The sequence below is a fragment of the Rhinopithecus roxellana genome, chromosome 7 (genome assembly GCF_007565055.1).
Source record: "Rhinopithecus roxellana isolate Shanxi Qingling chromosome 7, ASM756505v1, whole genome shotgun sequence".
Lineage (NCBI taxonomy): Eukaryota > Metazoa > Chordata > Mammalia > Primates > Cercopithecidae > Rhinopithecus > Rhinopithecus roxellana.
Genome location: NC_044555.1, coordinates 93,619,376 through 93,645,703, shown reverse-complemented (window position 1 = coordinate 93,645,703; position 26,328 = coordinate 93,619,376). Strand labels below are relative to the sequence as shown.

General features: G+C 42.2%; 1 long non-coding RNA gene across 1 annotated transcript; it reads right to left on the bottom strand.

Moving 5' to 3' along the window:
• Positions 1-996: 996 nt before the first annotated feature.
• On the bottom strand, positions 997-2,775 carry LOC115898782. Its single transcript, XR_004058449.1, has 3 exons — positions 2,634-2,775; positions 2,048-2,378; positions 997-1,257 (listed from the first exon to the last, which is right to left on the bottom strand). It is a non-coding gene; the product is annotated as an uncharacterized LOC115898782 (long non-coding RNA).
• Between the last annotated feature and the right edge of the window lie 23,553 nt (positions 2,776-26,328).

Genomic DNA, 26,328 nt, shown 5'->3' with positions numbered 1-26,328 from the left:
GGGGGCATCACTGCACTCACGCGAACTGCACAGCACATCTCATAACCTCATCCTGGATTTTCTTTTTGTTTTGAAAATATACTCGGTCAATAATACTTAAGTAATCTTAGCAATTTCTTCATCTCATGACCTACAAATTAATCATCACTGCCTGGGAAATTGAAAAAGCATTTCAAATTAGCACAGGTAAGAACCTGGTCTAAATTGAGCGTATCCCACCCCACCACCAAACAAATTACATGAAACCCACCAGTTTAAAACAGTACCATAAAAAAAAAAAATCCTTAGTTGTTAGAAATTTCTAAAGAGAATACTCCCTCATAGAGCTCCATTTGTGCCATATCTTCAAGGTATATATTTGAATGTATGCAATTTTTCTTTAACCTTTTCACCCTTCTTAGGTGAGTGAAAACTTATTCAATAATTGTTCTTTTTTATTCCAATTTTTAAACAAATATCCAGTTTGCAAACCTGCCCCCTCCCCACACCCCCACTGTAATGCCAGTATATTAGCAGTGTATTCAGTCTTACAAATCAAAGTATTCGAGAAAATCAAAATTTCAGGCTGCCACTTTCTACATGGCTTCATCAGACCCTTAAAAACAATAGCAGGACCACCAGGCACTTGGACTTTTAAGCTATGTCCTCCCCATCAGTCTCAGTGAAACTAAACATACATTAATTACTTATATAATGTGTTCTTTCTGTGTGTAACTTATTCCCTCACTCCAATGCCTGAATATTTATAAATTCGGTCATTTAGCTAAGAACATAGCCTGGTTTAAATATTTTAAATACAGTTGAACCTTCTCACAATATAGCTCCTTGGTGCATTAATTTGCCAACTCCTCAAGTCAGGCTCAGTCCCAACATAACTCTACACAGAAGTGTTCTCTAAAGGATACCATTGTTAGAAAGAATGGAACTTTATTTGTACTTAATCTTGTACAGGAAATAGAAGTAACAGTTTAGTTCTGTTTCGTTTTCTTTTTCCATTAGAAAGCATATTCCCTCTGGTAATGGGAAATTTCCATAGGCTAAGGTTTATGTATCCCATTACTCCCCCACTAAAGTTGAAAACTCACTTGGCAAACATAGAAAAGGCAACAAAAACAGGCCAATTTAAGAATGTGTAGGACAAAGGTATCCAAGGACTGAGGCAGGTTTCAGAGTGGCTACTCTGACCAATTGCTTTCATCAGGCTTACTGGCTTCCACTTCGGCTTTACTCATATCCATGCATATTGCAAGCTGCTTTCTGGGGAAGAAAACAACAAAAATTCAGTATTTGGGATTGTGGATGAAATGAAATACACCTATGAGCATTTCATACCAGTATGAAAATGTCTACCCTCCCAACTGCTCCTGCACATTTTTCTGTGATACCTAGCCCCAGGCTTGCATTAGGTAGGGATGGTTGTTCTTTGTGTGCAGAATTTAAGAGAGGGCTAAAACACTCAGGATTCAAGATTTATCTCTCTCTCTCTACCTATCTATCTATCTATCATCTATTTATGTAATTTATCTATGTATCTAATTTTAGAGACAGGGTCTAGCTCTGTAGCACAGGCTGGAGGGCAGTGGCCGGATCACCGTTCACTGAAGCCTTGAACTTCAAGCTCAAGTTCGGAGTTCGGGTGTATGCTGCTAACATGCCCAGATAATTTAAAAAAATTTTTTGTAGAGATGAAGTCTCACTATATTGGTCAGCCTGGTCCTGAACTCCTGGACTCAAGCGATCCTCCTGACTTGCCCTCCCAGAGTGCTGGGATTACAGCCATAAGCCACCACACCAGCCCGAAAATTAATAACTTTTAATGCAAATATTTAACTTGATTCGTTTCTATACTGCGTGAAAAAATACCTTGATGCCCAGTTGCTATCGCCGGCATCCCACAGCTCAAGAGCAGCCCTGAGCCAGTGGCCTTGAGCTCCCTAAATAGCTCTTGGCACTGGAGGGTGGTAACGAGACATGGGTAGAGCCAAAGGCGTCCAGGGAAGTGCCCCAGCGTCCTGGGAACTGGGTAGCTCCAGAGCAAGCCGCTTACCGGCGAACACGTCGGGATATTCAGAGCGTGGGAAAATGCTGTCTAGCTCCTTCAGGTGCAACCTGCTGAACGCACTGGTGCTGAAGATACGCTGCTAATATTGAGGTTGTGGCTCCTCCGAGGAGGAGTCCTGGGCTGGAAGCCTCAGGCTGCTACTGTGAGGGCTCCTGGTCGCCACCGTCGCCCTTCTGGTTCTACTTGACCGTGGGGTCGGCAGCTCCCGCGCAGAAATGACTTTCTACTTCTGCTCCGGCTCCCTGCTCGGGTTCGGACCGTATTTTCTTATTGTCTGCTCCCGCTTCAATCACCGAAGTCCCTACAGCCTTCGCATCTGGAAAGGAGGAAAGGCAAAGAGACTGAGTGAGGAGAGAGATAAGAGAGAGAGATATCAGGGCGTTTGGCGCGGGCATAGGGCAGCATAGAACCGCAGCCTGAGAGAGGAGGCGCAGCAGCATCCGGTCCACGCGTCCCTCTCCGGGAAAGTTCCCTTCCGAGAGTTCCCCAAAGCACCGGTCTGAGTCCCCAGACAGGCACTGACTGTCGCCTTCCTGGAGCTCATGGAACAGGAAACCCAGGCCGGGGTCACCTGTGTCTTCGTGGCCGGATCTGGGCTGGGAACCCATCTGGGAGCGCGGTGGATGAAGCGTTGCGCCTCCGCGGATTCTGCGCTGGGGTCCTCCGACTCCTCTGAGTTCCGGAGCGTGGACTTTAGGTCCCACGACTGCAGGTGGCGGGGAGTTGGCTGCTGCTCTGGTCGCCGCTGCTTACGGTGTGTGTGTGGCGGAAGGCCCTGCTGGCAGGCGCTCACGGCGCGAGAGTGGCCGTTAAATCAGGGACGCATTAGTGGTCAGGGCACGGGGAGGGGTGGAGGGGTGGAGGCGTGTGTGGGGACCTTCGATCCATTTTGAGGCTTCGTTGACCATTCCCACTGCGGGCGGGGTGACTGTGGGAGGAAGGGGTTGAGCTGTCTGGTGCGAGTCGAAACTGAGGCAGGATCACCTTCCAGGATTACAATACTTATTTTAATTATCTCCAGTTATTTTGAGGTAAGTAATGAAGTAGACATCACCAGATATCTATAATACTAACTCGTTATAAGAAGAAGAAATAAGAAGTTGGAGTGGTAAATCATTATTTTTTCAACTTCATGACATCATATTTTTTTCTGGTTATTTCTAGTTAAACCTATTTCACTACTGACATAGTTACCACCAGATATCTGTAGTATAAATTCATTATTTCACAAAAAAATAAGAATTTGAGTTTGTGAAGACTGTGCTTTCAAACATCACTGCACTCCAGCGTAGGCAACACAGCGAGGTGCTGTCTCAAAAAAAGAAAGAGAAAGAAGGAAATGAAGGAAGGAAGGTAAGAAAGGAAAGAAAGGACAGAAAAGAAGGAAGAAGGAAAGAAAATGGAAGGAAAAGGAAAAGAGAAAAAAGGAAAGAAAGAAAGAAAAGAAAGTATTTATGAGAATATTTTCTCACCTCCTTGTCTTTGGTGTAGGACAGGCAAGCTGCCAAATTGGAATTTTGCCCAGATGGAGGGTGAGCGGGTGGTGAGACAGAGCAACTTTTATTGAACTAGTATTGCTCTTTGCAGAACAGCGCTAACCCGTAGGCAGTGCACCCGGAGCCAGCAGCAGATAGGCTGTTGGCAGCTGTATTTATACCTACTTTTAATTATGTGCTAATCAATAGGTAGGTTATTGAGAACTTTCAAGAAAACGAGTGAGGAGTATCCAGAAAATACAAGGTAACTTCCTGGCTATTGCCATGGCCCCTGGCTATGGCAGTTGTAAATTGTCTTTACACTGGGGGTGTCTTCTTGCTAATGGGCAGTGAAGACAACTAGAGGTAGCTTTCGTCGCCATCTGCTGGATTTGGATGGCTTCTTCCCTGCATCCTGGTTTTTCGGGTTTTTGTTGTTGTTTTTCTTTTCTTTTCTTTTTTTTTTTTTTTGAGACGGAGTCTTGCTCTGTCGCCCAGGCTGGAGTGCAGTGGCCGGATCTCAGCTCACTGCAACCTCCGCCTCCCGGGTTCACGCCATTCTCCCGCCTCAGCCTCCTGAGTAGCTGGGACCACAGGCGCCCGCCACCTCGCCCGGCTAATTTTTTGTATTTTTAGTAGAGACGGGGTTTCGCCGTGTTAGCCAGGATGGTCTCGATCTCCTGACCTCGTGATCCGCCCGTCTCGGCCTCCCAAAGTGCTGGGATTACAGGCTTGAGCCACCGCGCCCGGCCTCTTTTCTTTTCTTTTTTTTTTTAAGGGAGTCTCACTGTGTCCCCAGGCTGGAGTGCAATGGTGTGATCTCGGCTCACTGCAACCTCCACCTCCCGGGTTCAAGCGATTCTTCTGCCTCAGCCTCCCGAGTAGCTGGAATTACAGGCACCCGTCACCACACCCAACTCATTTTTGTATTTTCAGTAGAGACGGGTTTTCACCATGTTGGCCAGGCTGGTCTCGGACTCCTGGCCTCAAGTGATCCGCCCACCTCGGCCTCCTAAAGTGCAGGAATTACAGGCTGGAGCCAACAGCCTGGGCCAACTGCATCCTGTTTTGACCCGATCCTGTTTCCATCAGTGGGGTCGTGACCCTGTGACTGGAAAATAAGTTCTGCGGGCCTCCTACCTCATCTTCATTTCCATATTAATAGTTATATCCAATTAGTTAGTGTCCTGGGTACAAATACTTATCTACAGCACTAACTCATTATATCCACAATAGAAACGACTGTAGTGTTGAGAAGAATATTGTTTCAACTTCCTGGATTGATCAAGTTTTCTTCAGCAGAGAATTTAGAATTGAAAAGAACATGACTGGCAACTTCCTGCCTTCAACTAGGTATTCTTGTTATTTCTAGGTAAATAATTACAAAGGTACCAAATGAACATTTACAGTATTAACTATTCCAATGATAAGGAGAATTTACAATGGACAAGTTTGTGTTGTGTTTTTTAGTTCTCCAGCTTTAACTACTTATTCTGCTCATGTTTAGCTATCCAGAGTAAACCAAATGCCTCTTGATTACTACTTATTTATAGTAGTAGCATTCAAAAACTATAGAACAGAGAAGTATAGTTTTTTTGTTGTTGTTTTTTGGACAGCTAGTAGTTTTCCAGTTATTTCTAGATATATCTATGTATCACTAGTTGTCTACCTTTCCAGTACTTAACTTCAAGAAGAAATAATAAGTTGCACTTGAGAAAAATGTTTTCCAACATCCTGGCTTCAATTAATTTTCTAGTTATTTCCAGTTATTTCTCTATAAGTAGTTATATAAGTAACACTAGTCATCTATATTACTAACATATTCCTTCAATGATAAGAAGTTACATTGAGAAAAATGCGTTATTTAGCTTTCTGCTTTCAACTAGTCATTCAGGTTGTATCTATTTTTTATTATTTATTTACCTTTGAGATGGCCTCAGTCTGTTGCCCAGGCTGGAGTACAATAAGCCCATTAAGCTCACTGCGGCCTCTAACTCCCAGGCTCTATTGACCTTCCCACCTCAGCCTCCTGAGTAGCTGGGACTACAGGCTCACACCACCACACATGGCTAATTTTTAAATCTTTGGTAGAGATAGGTTCTCCCTATGTTGCCCAGACTAGGTTATATCTAGTTATCTTTATATAAAGCTTACCTTAGAGGCTGGGTGCAGTGGCTCACGCCTGTCAACCCAGTGCTTTGGGAGGCCAAGGTGGGAGGATGGCTTGAGACCAGGAGTTCCAGATCAGCCTGAGCAACACAGTGAGACCTCATCTCTACCTAAAAAAAAATAAAAAATAATTAACCAGGCGTGGTGGCATATGCCTGTAGTCCTAGCTGCTTGGGAGCCTGAAGCAGAAGGATCACTTGAGCCAGGGAGTTTGATGTTACAGTGAACCATGATGGTGCCATTTCACTCCATCCTGGGTAACAGAGTGAGAACCTGTCTCAAAAAAATAAAAATAAAGCTTACCTTAGTATGCTAGGAATTTTGAGTACTAAATGCACATTCCAAAAAGAAATATTAAAAACAAATATTTTAGAGATGAAAAGCATGTATTTTTCAGCTTTATGGCTTTAAGTAGCTTTCTAGCTAATTTTAGGTATCTCTAATTTAAAAATTACATAGCTACCACTAGTTATCTATATTTCCAATACCTTATGTCAAAAGAAATTAAATTCGGATGTAAAAAGAATGTGTTTTTCAACATCCTAGATTCAGGTATTTTTCTAGTTATTTCCAATATGTCTAAGTAAGTACTTAACTAGGAACCACATATTATCTATATTATAGCAAGTTTTTTAAAATAAGAATTATGAAGTTGAATTTGAGGAAAACGTGTTTGACAGCATCCTGCCTTCACATACTCAGTCTAGTTCTAGTAATATCTAGTTATCTTTACATACGTCTTACAAAGATAACTGTGTTTATAGCACTACTTCAATATTACAAAAGATGTAAATATTTAAATGTGAGAAGGGTGGGTTGATTAAAATTCTAAATTAAATCAGTATATCTAGTTATATCTAGTTAACAAGGTGTGACTGATTACGTATTGGGCTAACTCATTAATTAAACAAGATACAGGAATTCAGATGTGAGAAAAGATTGGTTTTGCATTCTCTGGCTTCAAGCCATGATTGCTTTATGCCTGCATTTAAGTAGTTACCAAGTTATCAGTAGGTATCTCTAGTATTAATTCATTTTTCCAATAAGCAATAAGAAGTTATTGTGAGAAAAATGTGAGAAAATTATCTTCCCAAATGGAGGGATCATTCTCCATATAACTGCATTTGGGGCCCACCTTATACCTTGCTCAACTATCCCCACAACCAGGGTGACACTATGAAGTGAAGGCAACAGAGGCAGCTGCTCAAGGACACCCCAATGGTCCACTGTCAGGATACTGAAATTTCTTCATTCTGTTATGCTGTTACCAAGCATAGCATTAACAGCAGGTACTGACTGCAATGTGTCCACTAGACTCACATCCGGGAGCTGGGTAAAAACCCTTAAAGAATATTAACAATGGGAGGAAAGAGACAAAGCAATGAGCATAGTCCAAAACAGAACTGAAGGGAAGTGGGTACAGCATTAACTCTCCTAAAATATTTTTCCAATAAGGAAATAGCTTCTCCCAGTGTAGTTTAAAATATCAATGGCATAGAGTTACATGTTGTGGGGTTTTTTTCTTATGATATTAATTGTTTGATATACTAAACCAATACCTTTATAAAATCTCTGATTGAAGGTTTGCTTTAAAAATAGGTGGGTCAACTCTTCAAGGAGAACTATAAACCACTGCTCAACGAAATAAAAGAGGACACAAACAAATGGAGGAACATTCCATGCTCATGGATAGGAGGAATCAATATCATGAAAATGGCCATACTGCCAAGGTAATTTATAGATTCAATGCCATCCCCATCAAGCTACCAAGGACTCTCTTCACAGAATTGGAAAAAACTACTTTAAAGTTCACATGGAACCAAAAAAGAGCCCGCATTGCCAAGACAATCCTAAGCCAAAAGAATAAAGCTGGAGGCATCACGCTACCTGACTTCAAACTATACTACAAGGCTACAGTAACCAAAACAGCATGGTCCTGGTACCAAAACAAATATACACACCAATGGAACAGAACAGAGCCATCAGAAATAATACCACACATCTACAACCATCTGATCTTTGACAAACCTGACAAAAACAAGAAATAGGGAAAGGATACCCCATTTAATAAATGGTGCTGATAAAACTGGCTAGCCATAAGTAGAAAGCTGAAACTGGATCCCTTCCTTACACCTTATACAAAAATTAATTCAAGATGGATTAAAGACTTAAATGTTAGACCTAAAACCACAAAAACCCTAGAAGAAAACCTAGGTAGTACTATTCAGGACATAGGCATGGGCAAGGACTTCATGACTAAAACACCAAAAGCAATGGCAACAAAAGCCAAAATTGACAAGTGGGATCTAATTAAACTAAAGAGCTTCTGCACAGCAAAAGAAACTACCATCAGAGTAAACAGGCAACCTACAGAATGGGAGAAAATTTTTGCAATCTACCCATGTGACAAAGGGCTAATATCCAGAATCTACAAAGAACTTAAACAAATTTACAAGAAAAAATCAACCCCATCAAAAAGCGGGCAAAGGATATGAACAGACACTTCTCAAAAGAAGAGATTTATGCAGCCAACAGACACATGAATAAATGCTCATCATCACTGGCCATCAGAGAAATGCAAATCAAAACCATAATGAGATACCATCTCACACCAGTTAGAATGGCGATCATTAAAAAGTCAGGAAACAACAGGTGCTGGAGAGGATGTGGAGAAACAGGAATGCTTTTACACTGTTGGTGGGACTGTCAACCATTGTAGAAGACAGTGTGGCGATCCCTCAAGTTTCTAGAACGAGAAATACCACTTGACGCAGCCATCCCATTGCTGGGTATATACCCAAAGGATTTTTGTATAAGGTGTAAGGAAGGGATCCAGTTTCAGCTTTCTACATATGGCTAGCCAGTTTTCCCAGCACCATTTATTAAATGGGGTATCCTTTCCCCATTTCTTGTTTTTGTCAGGTTTGTCAAAGATCAGATGGTTGTAGATGTGTGGTATTATTTCTGATGGCTCTGTTCTGTTCCATTGGTCTGTGTCTCTGTTTTGGTACCAGGACCATGCTGTTTTGGTTACTGTAGCCTTGTAGTATAGTTTGAAGTCAGGTAGTATGATGCCTCCAGCTTTATTCTTTTGGCTTAGGATTGTCTTGGCAATGCGGGCTTTTTTTTTTGGTACCATATGAACTTTAAAGTAGTTTTTTCCAATTCTGTGAAGAGAGTCCTTGGTAGCTTGATGGGGATGGCATTGAATCTATAAATTAACTTGGGCAGTATGACCATTTTCACAATATTGATTCTTCCTATCCATGAGCATGGAATGTTCCTCCATTTGATTGTGTCCTCTTTTATTTCACTGAGCAGTGGTTTGTAGTTCTCCTTGAAGAGGTCCTTCACATCCCTTGTAAGTTGGATTCCTAGGTATTTTATTCTCTTTAAAGCAATTGTGAATGGGAGTTCACTCATGGTTTGGCTCTCTGTTTGTCTGTTATTGGTGTATAGGAATGCTTGTGATTTTTGCACACTGATTTTGTATCCTGAGACTTTGCTGAAGTTGCTTATCAGCTTAAGGAGATTTTGGGCTGAGACAATGGGGTTTTCTAAATATACAATCATGTCATCTGCAAACAGGGACAATTTGACTTATTCTTTTCCTAACTGAATACCCTTTATTTCTTTCTCTTGCCTGATTGCCCTAGTCAGAACTGCCAACACTATGCTGAATAGGAGTGGTGAGAGAGGGCATCCCTGTCTTGTGCCAGTTTTCAAAGGGAATGCTTCCAGTTTTTGCCCATTCAGTATGATACTGGCTGTGGGTTTGTCATAAATAGCTCTTATTATTTTGAGATACGTCCCATCAATATCTAGTTTATTGAGAGTTTTTAGCATGAAGGGCTGTTGAATTTTGTCAAAGGCCTTTTCAGCATTTATTGAGATAATCATGTGGTTTTTGTCTTTGGTTCTGTTTATATGATGGATTACATTTATTGATTTGCGTATGTTGAACCAACCTTGCATCCCAGGGATGAAGCCAACTTGATCGTGGTGGATAAGCTTTTTGATGTGCTGCTGGATTCGGTTTGCCAGTATTTTATTGAGGATTTTTGCATCAATGTTCATCAGGGATATTGGTCTAAAAGTCTCTTTTTTTCTTGTGTTTCTGTCAGGCTTTGGTATCAGGATGATGCTAGCCTGATACAAAATGAGTTAGGGAGGATTTTCTCTTTTTCTATTGATTGGAATAGTTTCAGAAGGAATGGTACCAGCTCCTCTTTGTACCTCTGGTAGAATTCGGCTGTGAATCCGTCTGGTCCTGGCCATTTTTTGGTTGGTAGGCTATTATTGCCTCAATTTCAGAGCCTGTTATTGGTCTATTCAGGGATTCAATTTCTTCCTGGTTTAGTCTTTGGAGGGTGTATTGTGTCCAGGAATTTATCCACTTATTCTAGATTTTCTAATTTATTTGCATAGAGGTGTTTATAGTATTCTCTGATGGTAGTTGTATTTCTGTGGGATCGGTGGTGATATCCCCCTTTATCATTTTTTATTGCGTCTATTTGATTCTTCTCTATTAGTTTTGCTAGCAGTCTATCAAGTTTGTTGATCTTTTCAAAAAACCAGCTTGTGGATTCATTGATTTTTTGAAGGATTTTTTATGTCTCTATCTCCTTCAATTCTGCTCTAATCTTAGTTATTTCTTGCCTTCTGCTAGCTTTTGAATGTGTTTGCTCTTGCTTCTCTAGTTCTTTTAATTGTGATGTTAGGGTGTCAAATTTAGATTTCTCCTGCTTTCTCTTGTGGGCATTTAGTGCTATAAATTTCCCTCTACACAATGCTTTAAATGTGTCCCAGAGATTCTGGTATGCTGTGTCTTTGTTCTCATTGGTTTCAAAGAACATCTTTATTTCTGCCTTCATTTCATTATGTAACCAGTAGTCATTCAGGAGCAGGTTGTTCAGTTCCCATGTAGCTGAGCGGTTTTGAGTGAGTTTCTTAATCCTGAGTTCTAATTTGATTGCACTGTGGTCTGAGAGACAGTTTGTTATAATTTCTGTTCTTTTACATTTGCTGAGGAGTGCTTTACTTCCAACTATGTGGTCAGTTTTGGAATAAGTGCGATGTGGTGCTGAGAAGAATGTATATTCTGTTGATTTGGGGTGGAGAGTTCTGTAGATGTCTATTAGGTCTGCTTGGTGCAGAGCTGAGTTCAATTCCTGATATCCTTGTTAACTTTCTGTCTCATTGATCTGTCTAATGTTGACAGTGGGGCGTTCAAGTCTCCCATTATTATTGTGTGGGGGTCTACGTCTCTTTGTAGGTCTCTAAGGACTTGCTTTATGAACCTGGGTGCTCCTGTATTGAGTGCATATATATTCAGTATAGTTAGCTCTTCTTGTTGAATTGATCACTTCATCATTATGTACTGGCCTTCTTTGTCTCTTTTGATCTTTGTTGGTTTAAAGTCTGTTTTATCAGAGACTAGGATTGCAACCCCTACCTTTTTTTCGTTTTTCATTTGCTTGGTAGTTTTCCTCCATCCCTTTATTTTGAGCCTATGTGTGTCTCTGCACATGAGATCGGTCTCCTGAATATAGCACACTGATGGGTCTTGACTCTATCCAATTTGCCAGTCTGTGTCTTTCAATTGGGGCATTTAGCCCATTTACATTTAAGGTTAATATTGTTATGTGTGAACTTGATCCTGTCATTATGATGTTAGCTGGTTATTTTGCTTGTTAGTTGATGCAGTTTCTTCCCAGCATCGATGGTCTTTACAATTTGGCATGTTTTTGCAGTGGCTGATTCCAGTTGTTCCTTTCCATGTTTAGTGCTTCCTTCAGGAGCTCTTGTAAGGCAGGCCTGGTGGTGACAAAATCTCTCAGCATTTGCTTGTCTGTAAAGGATTTTTATTTCTACTTCACTTATGAAGCTTAGTTTGGCTGGATATGAAATTCTGGGTTGAAAATTCTTTTCTTTAAGAATGTTGAATATTGGCCCCCACCCACTTCTGGCTTGTAGAGTTTCTGCTGAGAGATCTGCTGTTAGTCTGATGGGCTTCCCTTTGTGGGTAACCCAACCTTTCTCTCTGGCTGTCCTTAACATTTTTTCCTTCATTTCAACTTTGGTGAAACTGATAATTATGTGTCTTGGAGTTGCTCTTCTCGAGGAGTATCTTTGTGGCATTCTCTGTATTTCCTGAATTTGAATGTTGGCCTGCCTTGCTAGGTTGGAGAAGTGCTCCTGGATAATATCCTGCAGAGTGTTTTCCAACTTTATTACATTCTCCCCGTCACTTTCAGATACACCAATCAGATGTAGATTCGGTCTTTTCACATAGTCCCATATTTCTTGGAGGCTTTGTTTGCTTCTTTTTACTCTTTTTTCTCTAAACTTCTCTTCTCACTTCATTTCATTCATTTGATCTTCAATCGCTGATATCCTTTATTCCACTTGATCGAATCTGCTACTGAAGCTTGTGCATGCATCACGTAATTCTCGTGCCATGGTTTTCAGCTCCATCAGGTCACTTAATGTCTTCTCTATGCTGTTTATTCTAGTTAGCCATTCATCTAATCTTTTTTCAAGGTTTTTAGCTTCTTTGCAATGGGTTCGAACATCCTCCTTTAGCTCAGAGAAGTTTGTTATTACTGATCATCTGAAGCCTTCTTCTCTCAACTTGCCAAAGTCATTCTCCATCCAGCCTTGTTCTGTTGCTGGTGAGAAGCTGTGTTCCTTTGAAGGAGAAGAGGTGCTCTGATTTTTAGAAGTTTCAGCTTTTCTGCTCTGATTTCTCCCCATCTTTGTGGTTGTATATGCCTTTGGTCTTTGATGATGGTGATGTACAAATGGGGTTTTGGTGTAGATGTCCTTTCTGTTTGTTAGTTTTCCTTCTAACAGTCAGGACCCTCAGCTGCAGGTCTGTTGGAGTTTGCTGGAGGTCCACTCCAGACCCTGTTTGCCTGGGTATCACCAGCAGAGGCTACAGAACAGCGAATATTGCAGAACAGCAAATGTTGCTGCCTGATCCTTCCTCTGGAAGCTTTGTCTCAGAGGGGCACCCGGCCGTATGAGGTGTCAGTTGGCCCCTACTGGGAGGTACCTCCCAGTTAGGCTAATCAGGGGTTAGGGACCCACTTGAGGAGGCAGTCTGTCCATTCTCAGATCTCAAACTCCATACTGGGAGATCCACTACTCTCTTCAAAGCTGTCAGACAGGGACATTTAAGTCTGCAGAAGTTTCTGCTGCCTTTTGTTCAGCTATGCCCTGTCCTCAGAGGTGGAGTCTACAGAGGTAGGCAGGCCTCCTTGAGCTGTGGTGGGCTCCACTCAGTTCAAGCTTCCTGGCCACTCTGTTTACCTATTCAAGCCTCAGCAATGGTGGACACCCCTCCCCAAGCCTCGCTGCCACCTTGCAGTTCAATCTCAGACTGCTGTGCTAGCAGTGAGCAAGGCTCCATGGGCATGGGACCCTCCAAGCCAGGCGCGGGATATAATCTCCTGGTGTGCTGCTTGCTAAAACCATTGGAAAAGCACAGTATTAGGGTAGGAGTGTCCCGATTTTCTAGGTACCTTCTGTCATGGTTTCCCTTGGCCAGGAAAGGGAATTTCCCGATCCCTTGTGCTTCCTCGGTGAAGTGATGCCCCGCCCTGCTTCAACTCATGCTCCGTGGGCTGCACCCACTGTCCGACAAGCCCCAGTGAGATGAACCCGGTACCTCAGTTGGAAATGCAGAAATCACCCGTCTTCTGCATCACTCACACTGGGACCTGTAGACTGGAACTGTTCCTATTCAGCCATCTTGGAAACCTCAAATTCTCACACTTTAAACAGCAAGACAAGGACTTGTGCGTTTGCAGTCCAACATGTAAAGAGCTTGGAAATCATCATTCCTGTCCTCACAACAAGAAAAATGCTGACCAAACTAAAAACAACTCTTCTTAGATATATCAGAGAATCACAGTGGAAGGCATGAAAACTAGAAACGCAAATAGGCAGATACAGAGAATTACTGTTTACCAAGAGTAGAAGGCCACCAGCAGAAACCCACAGTTGGAGCCAGCATGAGTAGGAACACTCTGTAGGAACAACTGTTACTGATGAACTTCTAGAAGCTCAGTATGGCCTATCTAGAGAGTTAAAACTTCAAGGGTGGGGGCAGCCTTAAGGGGATTTCATGAGTTTTATCTCCAGAAGCCCCACCAAGTTGTCACTGTGAAGGGAGGGGGTGGGAATCCCTCCCTGCTTCCAGCAGGTGGACAAGAAAAGCAATCATTTTGAAATATGCCCAGAGTTCTCTGTTTTCCATAGCCAAGGACTACCCTGGGAGGAAACCATTTTACCAGAGCCTAACCAAGTTGGGTTTCCCCAAAGCCTGACCAACCACGGGGAAAGGAAGTACTCAACTCCAGCCCTGTCTAGCCTTCCATCTAAGCTAAAGGGATGGGTGGGGACGCTGAGAAGGACTTGCAAAGGTCACAGCCCAGGGACACAGGCTCAGTGAAAGACTGAGATCTAATCATGGGATGATAAAATGCTTGCCCTCCTCCCAACCTTACCACCACATCAGTAAGAATCCTGCATAATAACTGCAGATTATAGGTGAATTACAGCTGAAAAGACTGCAAGCCTCAGATCCCATTTAAGAAGGAGCCTCTTGAAAAACTCAAAGACAACAAAGGAGACAAAGACAAGGGCCCTACAAGAAATTTTAGCTTCTGACACCTAAAGCTATGGCCAAAAGTAAACAGCCTAATTCCTAGCCAGATAACCATAAAACCTCACACAAAAGAACTACCTACCTCAGTGCTTTTTTGTTTTTCCTTTTTTTTTTTTTTTTTTTTTTTATAGTGACAGGGTCTCACTGTATTATTGCCCAGGCTGGTCTCGAACTCCTAGCCTCAAGTGAGCCTCCTGACTTGGCCTCGTGAAGTCCTGGGAATAGAGAGGCACAGCCACCATGCCCACCCTACCTCAGTTCTTTCTACCCAGTACATCACGTATGGTTTTCAACAAAAATGTATAAGACTGCTAAAAGTCAAAAAACATATTCTAGAACCAGGTGCAGTGGCCTACACCTTTAATATCAGCAATTTGGGAGGCCAAGGCAAGGGAAACACTTGAGCCCAGAAGTTCTAGACCAGCCTGGGCAACATAGTGAGACCTTGTCTCTACAAAAAATAAGAAAAATTAGCCAGGCATGGTGGAACATGCCTGTAGACCCTAGCTACTTGGGAAACTGAGGTGGGAAGATCGCTTGAGCCCAGGAGGTTGCAATGAGCCATGATCATGCCACTGCAGTTCACCCTGGGCAACAGAGTGAGACCCTGTAAAAAAGGCATGTTCTGAAGAGACAAAGCAAGCATCAGAACCCAACTAAAATACAGCAGATATTTTAGAATGATTAGATTGGGAATTTTAAATAACTACAATTATTATGCTAAGGGATCTATAAACATGCAAGAACAGATGAGTAATGTATACAGAGATAAAACCTCTAAGAAAAAATTAAAAAAGAAATGCTACAAATCACAAACATAGTAACAGAAATGAAGAATGTTCTTGATGGGCTCATCGTTAGACTAGAGAAGGCAGGAAAGAAACAGTACACTAGAAGATATGAAAATAGACTTCCATATATGGGCTGGACATGGTGGCTAACACCTGTAAGCCCAGCACTTCATGGGGCTGAAGTGGGAGGACTGCTTCAGGCAAGTTTGAGACCAGCGGGGGCAACATAGCAAGACCTCATCTCTTAAAAAAATTATCCAGGTGTAGTGGCTGAGGCGGGAGGACTGCATGAGCCCTGGTGTCGGGGGCTGCAGTGAGCTATGATCAATCTACTGTGCTCCAGCCTAGATGACAGACTGAGACCCTCTCTCAAAAATAAAGTAAAATAAGAAAAAGAAAAGAAAAGTTCCCAATATGACAATAGAAATTTCCCAAACTGAAAAGCAAAGAGAAAAAATAATGAAACAAAAAACAAACAGAATATCAAAGAACTGTGGACAATTACAAAGGTGTAACATGCATAATGAGAGAAGAGAGAAAGGAACGGAAAAAATAATTAACGTAATAATGGCAGAGAATTTTTCAAAGTTAATACAGAGAGCAAACCACAGATCCAATAAAGTCAAAGAACATCTAGCAGAATAAATACCAAAATAATCTATATTTAAGCATATATTCAAACTACAGAAAATCAAAGACAAAGAAAAACTCTTAAAAGAAGATGGATGAAAACAATACCTTACCTATAGAGGAGCAAGAAGAGGTATTCAAAGAAAAACACCAACAACCTAGAATTCTGTACCCAGTAATATTACCCTTCAAGAGAAGGAGAAATAAAGACTTTCTCAGACAAACAAAACTGGGAGAAATGGTCACCAGTATAACTGCTTTGCAAAAGATGTTAAGTTTTGGGGTTGTTTGTTTGTTTTAGACAGAGTATCGCTCTGTCACCCAGACTGGAGTGCAGTGATGCGATCTCAGCTCACTGCAACCTCCACCTCCCAGGTTCAAGCGATTCTACTCCCTCAGCCTCCCGAGTAGTTGGTATTACAGGCATCCTCCCACCACACCCAGCTAATTTTCATATTTTTAGTAGAGATGGGGTTTCGCCATGTTGGCCAGGCTGGTCTCGAACTCCTGACCTCGTGATCCGCCCACCTTGCCTCCCAAAGTGCTGGGATTATAGGCGTGAGCCACTGTGCCTAGCCAAAAGTTTTTCAAAGAATAGAAAAATGATCGGCCGGGTGTATGGCCCAGGCCTGTAATTCCAGCACTTTGGGAGGCTGAGGCAGGCAGATCACCTGGGGTCAGGAGTTTGAGACCAACCTGGCCAACATGGTGAAACCCCATCTCTACTAAAAATACAAAAATTAGCTGGGCATGGTGGCGGGTGCCTGTAGTTCCAGCTACTCAGGAGGCTGAGGCAGGCGAATCACTTGAAGCCAGGAGGTGAAGCTTGCAGTGAGCCAAGATCACGCCATTGCACTCCAGCCTGGGAGACAAGAGCGAGACTCCATCTCAAAATGAAAAAAAAAAAAGATAGAGGCAAAAAACTCCAATTTACATAAAGAAAGGAAGATCATTAGAGAAATCATCAATGATGATAAAATAAATATCTAATTTTTCTTATTTGATCTAATTGATAACAGTTTTCAAATTAATTATAGAAAAAATGGGTTTAGTGATTATAGTTTACAGATAAGTGAAATGAATGACAGCAATGTTATAAAGGACAGCAATGTTATAAAGGACAGCAATGTTATAAAGGACAGCAATGTTATAAGGGAGGAATTGGGAATATTGTGTTATAAAATAGTTGTACTACCCATGCAATGATACAGTGTTATTTGAAAGTGAACTTAGATTAGTAGTAGATGCATATTGCAAACACTAGGGCAACACTAAAAATATTTTTTAAGAAGTATAATTAGCCATGTGTGGTGGCATGTACCTGTGCTCCTAGCTACTCAGGAGGCAGAGGCAGGATGACTGCATAAGCTCAGCAGGTCAAGGCTGCAGTGAGCTATGATCATGCCACTGTACTCCAGCCCGAGCAACAGAGTGAGACCTTACCCTAAAAAAAAGAAAAGAAAAGAAAAAGAAAACACACATACAAACCATCAAATAAAGTTTTTAAAAAGAAGTATAACTGATACACTAAGAGAGGAGAGAAAATGGAATCATAATTAAAAGCTCAATTACAACCAAAGAAGGCAGAAAAAGAGTAAAAGACAAAATGGAAACCAAGAACAAAGGCAACAAATTGAAAATAGTTACAAATATGGTAGACACTAATCCAAATATATCAATAATCACTTTAAATGTGAATGATCTAAATACACAAATTAAAAGACAGACAAATTTCATGATATGAGCATAAAGAGGAAAAAAAAGAAACACTCAGAGTGGATAAAAATACAAGACCCAAGTCTATATTGTCTACAAAAAACCCACTTTAAATACAAAAACAGGCCAGGTGTGGTAGTTAACACCTGTAATTTCAGCACTTTGGGAGGCTGAGGCAGGCAGATTACTTGAGCTCAAGAGTTCAAGACCAGCCTGAGCAACATGGCAAAACCCCTGGCTAATAGCAGGATGGCTTGTGCCTGTAGTCCCAGCTATTCAGAAGGCTGAGGTGGGAGGATCACCTGAGCCCAGGGAGTTTGAGGTTGTAATGAGCCATAATCACGCCACTGCACTCCTGCCTGGGCAACAGAGTAAGACCCTGTCTCATAAATAAATAAACAAATAAAATATAAAGACATGGATCAAAAGTAAAAGAATGGTTTTTGGAGATAGGAGTTTTTTCTGAAAAGGGATGGAGAAAAATTATGCTATAGTAGCACTAATCAAAAGAAAGCTGGGCCAGGTGCCGTGGATCACACCTGTAATCCCAGTGAGAGGTGAAGCCAGCTGGACTTCTGGGTCAGGTGGGGACTTGGAGAACTTTTCTGTCTAGCTAAAGGATTGTAAACGCACCAATCAGCACTCTGTAAAATGGACCAATCAGTGCTCCGTAAAATGGACCAATCAGCACTCCGTAAAATGGACCAATCAGCAGGATGTGGGTGGGGCCAAATAAGGGAATAAAAGCTGGCCACCGAAGTCAGCAGCGGCAACTTGCTCAGGTCCCCTTCCATGCTGTGGAAGCTTTGTTCTTTTGCTCTTCACAATAAATCTTGCCGCTGCTCACTCTTCGGGTCTGCACTACCTTTATGAGCTGTAACACTCACTGCAAAGGTCTGCGGCTTCACTCCTGAAGTCAGCAAGACCACGAACCCACCAGGAGAAACAAACAACTCTGGATGTGTGCCACCTTTAAGAGCTATAACACTCACCGCAAGGGTCTGTGGCTTCACTACTGAAGTCAGCAAGACCACGAACCCACCAGAAGGAAGAAACTCCGGACACATCTGATCATCTGAAGGAACAAACTCCAGACACACCATCTTTAAGAACCGTAACACTCATCACGAGGGTCCGCGGCTTCATTCTTGAAGTCAGACCAGGAACCCACTGGAAGGAACAAATTGCAGACACACCAGCACTTTGGGAGGCCGAGGCAACTAGATCACTTGAGGCCAGGAGTTTGAGACCAGCCTGGCCAACATAGTGAAACCTCCCGTCTCTACTAAAAATACAAAAATTAGCCAGGCATGGTTGCACGCACCTGTAGTCCCAGATACTTGGGAGGCTGAGGCATGAGAATCACTTAAACCTGGAATGCTGAGATTGCAGTGAGCCGAGGTCATGCCACTGCACTCCAGTCTGGGTGACAGAGTAAGACTCTGTCTCAAAAATCAAAAAAGAAAAAGCCAGAGTAGCTATATTAATTTCAGACAAAGCAAACCTTAGAGTAAGGAAAATTATCAGGGATAAAGAGGGGCCTTTCATAAGGATAAAGGAGTTAATTCTCCAGAAAACAGAACAATCCTTAATGTGTATGTGTCTAATGAGAGAGTATCCAAATATGTGAGGCAAAAACTGACATAACTGCAAGGAGAATGAGCTAAACCCACTATTATACTTGGAGACATCTACACGTCAACATCAGTAATTGACAAATTCAGCAGGCAGAAAATCAGTAGTAAGGATATGGTTGAACTAACAGCACCATCAATAAACTGGATCTAGTTGACATTTATAGAACATTTTATCCTACAATAGCAGAATACACATTCTTCTCAAACTCACATGGAACATTCAACAAGATAGATCACTTCTTTGCCATAAGACGCACTTCTAAAGAACACATGGATCAAAGAAGACATTTCAGGGGAATTTGAAAAATATTTTGAATTACATGAAAATGAAAATACAACTTGTCAAAATGTGTGGTAATCAATGAAAGAAATGCATAGAGGAAAATTCATAGCATTTAGCGCATGCATTAGAAAAACAGGGCCAGGGGCACGCCTGTAATCCCAGCACTTTGGAGGCTGAGGCAGGTGGATCACGAGGTCAGGAGATCAAGACCATCCTGGCTAACACGGTGAAACCCCGTCTCTGCTAAAAACACAAAAAGTTAGCAGGGCATAGTGGCATGCGCCTGTAGTCCCAGGTACTCAGGAGGCTGAGGCTGGAGAATCGCTTGAACCCAGGAGGCAGAGGTTGCAGTAAGCTGAGATTGTGCCACTGCACTCCAGCCTGGGAAACAGAGTGAGACTCTGTCAAAACAGAAAAGAAAAGAGGAACTAAAATTCATAATCTAAACTTTGACCTTAAGAAACGAGAGAAAGAAGAGTAAATTGAAGCAAAAGAAAGCAGAAGAAAAGATAGAATAAAAAATCAGGCAAAAATCAAGGAAATTTAAAACAGAAAAACAATAGAGAAAAGCAATAAAACCAAAAGCTGGCTCTTTAAAAAGATCACAAAATCTGTAAATATCTCGTCAGGGTAACCAAGGGAGAAAAGAGACAAAACACAAATTTTTTCCTCTTTTGGCGGGAGACAAAGTCTTGCTCTGTCACCCAGGCTAGAGTGCAGTGGTGCAATCATAGGCTCACTGTAACCTTGTACTCCTGTGCTCAAGGGATCTTCTGCCTCAGCCTCCCAAAGTGCTGGGATTACAGACATGAGCCACCATGCCCAGACACAAATTTCTAATATCAGAAATGAAAGAGAGGTCATTACTACTTATCTCATGGACATTAAAATGATGAGAAAGGAGTATTTTGAAAAACTTTATGGCCACAAATTTAATAGCTTAGATGCAATGGACCAATTCCTTGAAAGATATTGTTGGGGTGATCAGACCCCACACCAGGTCATGGGGACAGTGAAGTCAAGCGGAGTCAAAGGATTGAGGAAAAGACCGTTTGAGAGAAAGTGGGACCGGGGGCCATTGCAAGTGTGGAGGCTGCAAAGGCCCTGAGCTCTGGGAGCCCATGCTGTTTATTGGTGCTCAAAGAAACAAGTGGTGAGGATGTGGGGGTTGAAAGGAAACAGTATATCAAGTGAATGAAAAACATATGGCTACTTGGGATAATGGGAGTGCTAGAAGCAAGGAACCAGCAAGTCTAGCAGATGTGCAAGCCCTGCTTCAGCTTCTCTTCCAACACTCAGCTTTTCTGAGTGTTTTCAACAGATACAATCTACCAAAACTTACACAAGGAGAAACAGACAATCTGAACATCTATATGTATTTTTAATTGAATCAATAATCAATAATCTTCCAGAATAGAAAGCACCTGGCCCAGATAGTTTCACTGGGGAATTCTACCAAACATTTAAGGAAAAAATTATACTGACGAGAGGTGACAACATGCTAGCAGCCCTCCCTCACTCTCAGCGTCTCCTCAGCCTCGGCATCCACTCTGGCCGCACTTAAGGAGCCCTTCAACCCGCCGTTGCGATGTGAGGGCTCCTCTCTGGAGTGGAAGGCTGGAGCCGGCTCCCTCTGCTAGTGGGGAAGTGTGAAGAGAGGCGCGGGCGGGAGCCGGGGCTGCCAGAGGCGCTCGCAGGCCGGCGCAGGTTCTGGGTGGGCGTGGGCTGGGAGGGCCCACACTGGGCACAGCCCGCCGGCACCTGCTGGGCTTGATGGGGGGACAAGCTCCCTCTGGGCTGCCGGAGTGCCCAGGCTAGGTGCTGCAAAGTGCCGCAGCAAGTGCCAGTGAGAGGTGAAGCTGGATGGGCTTCTGGGACAGGTGGGGACTTGGAGAACTTTTCTGTCTAGCTAAAGGATTGTAAATGCACCAATCAGCACTCTGTGTCTAGCTAAAGGTTTGTAAATGCACCAATCAGCACTCCATGTCTAGCCAATCAGGTGGGGACTTGGAGAACTTTTCTGACTAAAGGATTGTAAACGCACCAATCAGCACTCTGTCTAGCTAAAGGTTTGTAAACGCACCAATCAGCACTCTGTCTAGCTAAAGGTTTGTAAACGCACCAATCAGCACTCTGTAAAACGGACCAATCAGCTCTCTGTAAAATGAACCAATCAGCAGGATGTGGGTGGGGCCAGATAAGGGAATAAAAGCAGCCACCTGAGCTGGCAGCCTCAACTGGCTCGGGTCCCTTTCCACGCTGTGGAAGCTTTGTTCTTTCACTCTTCCCAATAACTCTTGCTGCTGCTCGCTCTTTGGGTCTGCACCACCTTTATGAGCTATAACACTCACTGCAAAGGTCTGTAGCTTCACTCTGAAGTCAGCAAGACCATGAACATCTGAAGGAACGAACTCCAGACACACCATCTTTAAGAACTATAACACTCACCGCGAGGGTCCACGGCTTCATTCTTGAAGTCAGCGAGACCAAGAACCCACCAATTCTGGACACACTAATTTCTCTACAATCTGTTCTAAAAAATAGAAGCATAGGAAATACGTCCTAACTCATCCTATGAGGTTAGCGCTACCCAAATACCAAAATCAGACAAATGCATTACAAGCAAGGAAAACCACAAATGAACATCTCTCATGAACACAAATGTAAAATCTTCAACAAAATGTTAGCAGATCAAATTCAGCAATGTATACCAAAAAATTATACACCACAACTAAGTGGAATTTATTCCATGCATGCAAAGGTGGTTCAACATTTGAAAACCAAATAACGTAACCCATCACATTAACAAGCTAAAGAAGAAAAATAACATGATCATATCAACAGGTGCAGAAAAAAGCATTTGACAAAATCCAACACCCATTCATGTTAAGAACTCTCAGAAAACTAGGAAGACAGAGTAAGTTCCTCACCATGATAAGGACATCTAAAAATACCTACATCACACTTAATGGTGAGAAACCAGATGCTTTCCCCTTAAGATCAGGAACAAGGCAAAGGCATCACCTCTCACCACCCCAGTTCACAATTATACTGGAAGTTCTGCCTAATGCAATAAGAAAATAAACAGTATATGAACTGAGAAGAAAAAAATAAAATTGTCCTTAATCACAGATGACATGATTATCTGTGTAGAAAATCCCAAGGAATTAACAATAAAAAATAACACTCCTGAAACTAATGGGCAATTATAGCAAGATTGTAGGACACAAGGTTAATATACAAAAGTTAATCACTTTCCTATATGTCAGCAATGAGCAATTAGAATTTGAAATTAAAAACAATACCATTTATATTAGCACCAAAAAATTAAATACTTAGGTATACATAACAAAATACGTGTCATATCTCTTTTTTTTTTTTTTTTTTTTTTTTTTTTTTTTTTTTTTTTTGAGACGGAGTCTTGCTCTGCCGCCCAGGCTGGAGTGCAGTGGCCGGCTCTCAGCTCACTGCAAGCTCCGCCTCCCGGGTTGACGCCATTCTCCTGTCTCAGCCTCCCGAGTAGCTGGGACTACAGGCGCCCGCCTCGTCGCCCGGCTGGTTTTTTGTATTTTTTAGTAGAGACGGGGTTTCACCGTATTAGCCAGGATGGTCTCGATCTCCTGACCTCGTGATCCGCCCGTCTCGGCCTCCCAAAGTGCTGGGATTACAGGCTTGAGCCACCGCGCCCGGCCACGTGTCATATCTCAATATCTATATGTAGAAAACTATGAAACTCTGATGAAATAAATCAAAGATCTAAATCAATGGAGATCCTTTGAGCTGCAAGGTAAAAAATTTAATAAAAATAAATACATGAAGAGAGATTCTGTGTTCACGAATAGGAAGACTCAGTATTGTTTAGATGTCACTTCTTCCCAACTTGACCTATAGATTGGATGCAATTCCAATCAAAATCCCTGCAAATCGTTTTGTGGAAATCAACTAAATGATTTTAAAGTTTATATAAAAAATCAAATGACCCAGAAATAACCAAATTAATTCTCAAGAATAAGAATAAAGTGAGAGGACTGACATTTCCCAACATCAAGATATTACTATTATAAGGCTACAGTACTCTAGACAGTGGGGTATTGGTGAAAGAACAGATTGATGAGACATAACAGACAGCTCAGAAATAGGCCCACACAAACATAGTTAACTGATCTTTCATAAAGGAACAAAGGCAATCTAATGGAGAAAGGATAGTCTTCTCAACAAATGGTGCTGGAAAAACTGGATACTACATGCAAAAAAAAAATGAATCTTACACCTTTCACAAAAATTAACTCAAAATGGATCACAGATTTAAATACAAAATGTAAAACTAGGCCAGGTGCGGTGTCTCACACCTAAAATCCCAGCAATTTCGGAGGCTGAGGCAGCCGGATCTCATGAATTCGGGAGTTTGAGACCAGCCTAGGTAACACGGGGAAACCCCGTCTCTACCAAAAGAAAAAAAAAATTAGCCAGACATGGTGGCGCCTGCCTGTAGTCCCAGCTACTCAGGAGGCTGAGGTGGAGGACTGCTTGAGCCCAGGTGCAGTGAGCCCTGATCTCGCCACTGCACTCCAGCCTTGGCAACAGAGCGAGACTTCGTCTCAAACAAACAAAAAATTAATGTAAAGATATAAAACTTCAAGAAGGTAACATACGAAAAAATCTGGGTGACTTGGGGTTTGTCAATAAGTTTTTAGGTAAAAAGCAAATAGAATAGTCCATGAAAAAAAAATTGATAACTTGGACTTCATTAGGATTCAAAACTTCTGCCCTACAAAAAACATCATTAAGAGAATGGGGCTGGGCGCAGTGGCTCATGCCTGCAATCCCAGCACTTGGGTGGCCGGGGCAGGCGGATCATAAGGTCAGGAGTTTGAGACCAGCCTGGCTAATATGATGAAACCCTGTCTCTGCTAAAAATACAAAAATTAGCCCAGGCCTGGTGGCAGGCACCTGAAGTCCCTGTTACTCAGGAGGCTGAGGTAGGAGAATCGCTTGAACCCGGGAGGCAGAGGTTGCAGTGAGCCAAGATGGTGCCACTGTACTCCAGCCTGGGCGACAGAGCAAGACTCCGTCTTTAAAAAAAAAAAAGAGAGAGAGAGAGAGAGAGAGAGAGAGAGAGAGAATGAAAATACAAGCCACTGACTGAAAGGAAATATTTTCAAAACACATATAAAAGGCTTGTATCCACAATACACAAGGAACTCTTCAACTCAACAATAAGAAAATAACCTAATTAAAAAGATGTGACCCAAAAGAAGACATACACATGGCAAACAAGCACATGAAAAGATGTTCAACATCCTATGTACTTTGCAAATTGAAAATTAAAATGAGATACCACTACACAGCTATTAGAATGGCCAAAATCCACAACACTGACAGCACCAAATGCTGACAAGAATGTAGACCAACAGGAATTTTCATTCATTGCTGGTGGGAATGCCAAATGGTTCAGCCACATTCAAAGACAGTTTGGTAGTTTCTTACAAGGCTAAAGATAGTCTTAACATATGATCCAGTAATCACACCTCTAGGTATGTACCCAAGTAAGGTTAAAACATAATCTGCACAAAAACCTGCACATGAATGTTTATAGCAGATTTATTCATAATTGCCAAAACTTGGAAACAATCACGATGTCCTGTAATAGGTGAATAGATATACAAACTGTGGTGTATCCATACAATAGAATATTATTCAGCACTAAAAAGAAATGAACTGTCAAGTCATAAAAAGACATGAAGGAATGTGAAATGCACATTGCTAAGTGGAAGAAGCCAGTCTGATTGCAAATATATGGCTGTGATGGTTAATACTGAGTGTCAAATTGATCACACTAAAGAATGTTCCTAAGTATTGTTCCTAGGAGTGTCCATGAGGGTGTTGCCAAAGGATATTAACATTTGAGTCAGTGGACTGGGAGAGGCAGACCCACCCTCAATCAGGGTGGGCTCCATCTAATCAGCTGCCAGGGGGGCCAGAATAACAGCAGGCAGAAGAACAGACTAGACTGGTTTAGTCTTCTGGCTTACATCTTTCTCCCACGCTGGATCCTTCCTACCCTTTAACATCAGACTCCAAGTTCTTCAGCTTTGGGACTTGGAGTAGGTTCCTTGCTTGTCAGCTTACAGACAGCCTACTGTGGGACCTCACCTTGTGATCATGTGAGTCAATACTCCTTAATAAACCATATACGTGTGTGTGTGTGTGTGTGTGTGTGTGTGTGTATAAACCATATATATACACCTACCATTAGTTCTACTGCTTATATATATATAATTAGTTCTGTCCCTCTAGAGAACCCTAATACTATGGCATTCTAGAAAAAGTACAACTGTAGAGACAGTAAAAAGATCAGCAGTTTCCAGAAGCTTGGCAGGGAAGAAGGGAGAGGGTAGGGAAGGAAGGATTAATAGGTAGAGCACAGAGAGATTTTAAAGGTAGTGAAACTGCTCTGTATGATACTGTAAAGGTAGGTACATGACATTATACATTTGGCAAAATCCATAGAAAGTAGAACACAAAGAATGAACCCGAATGTAAACTACAGACTTTAGTTAATTATCATATATCGAAATTGGTTCATCAATTAACAAATGTGCCACACCACCAGGCGTGGTGGCTCACGCCTGTAATCCCAGCACTTTGGGAGGCCAAGGCAGGTGTAATCCCAGCACTTTGGGAGGCCTGAGGTCCGGAGTTCGAGACCAGCCTGGCCAACATGGTAAAACCCCGTCCCTATTAATAGTACAAAAATTAGCTGGACGTGGTGCTACATGCCTGTGGTCCCACCTACTTGGGAGGCTGAGGCAGGAGAATCACTTGAACCCAGGAGGCAGAGGTTACAGTGAGCCAAGATCGCGCCATTGCACTCCAGCCTGGGCGACAAGA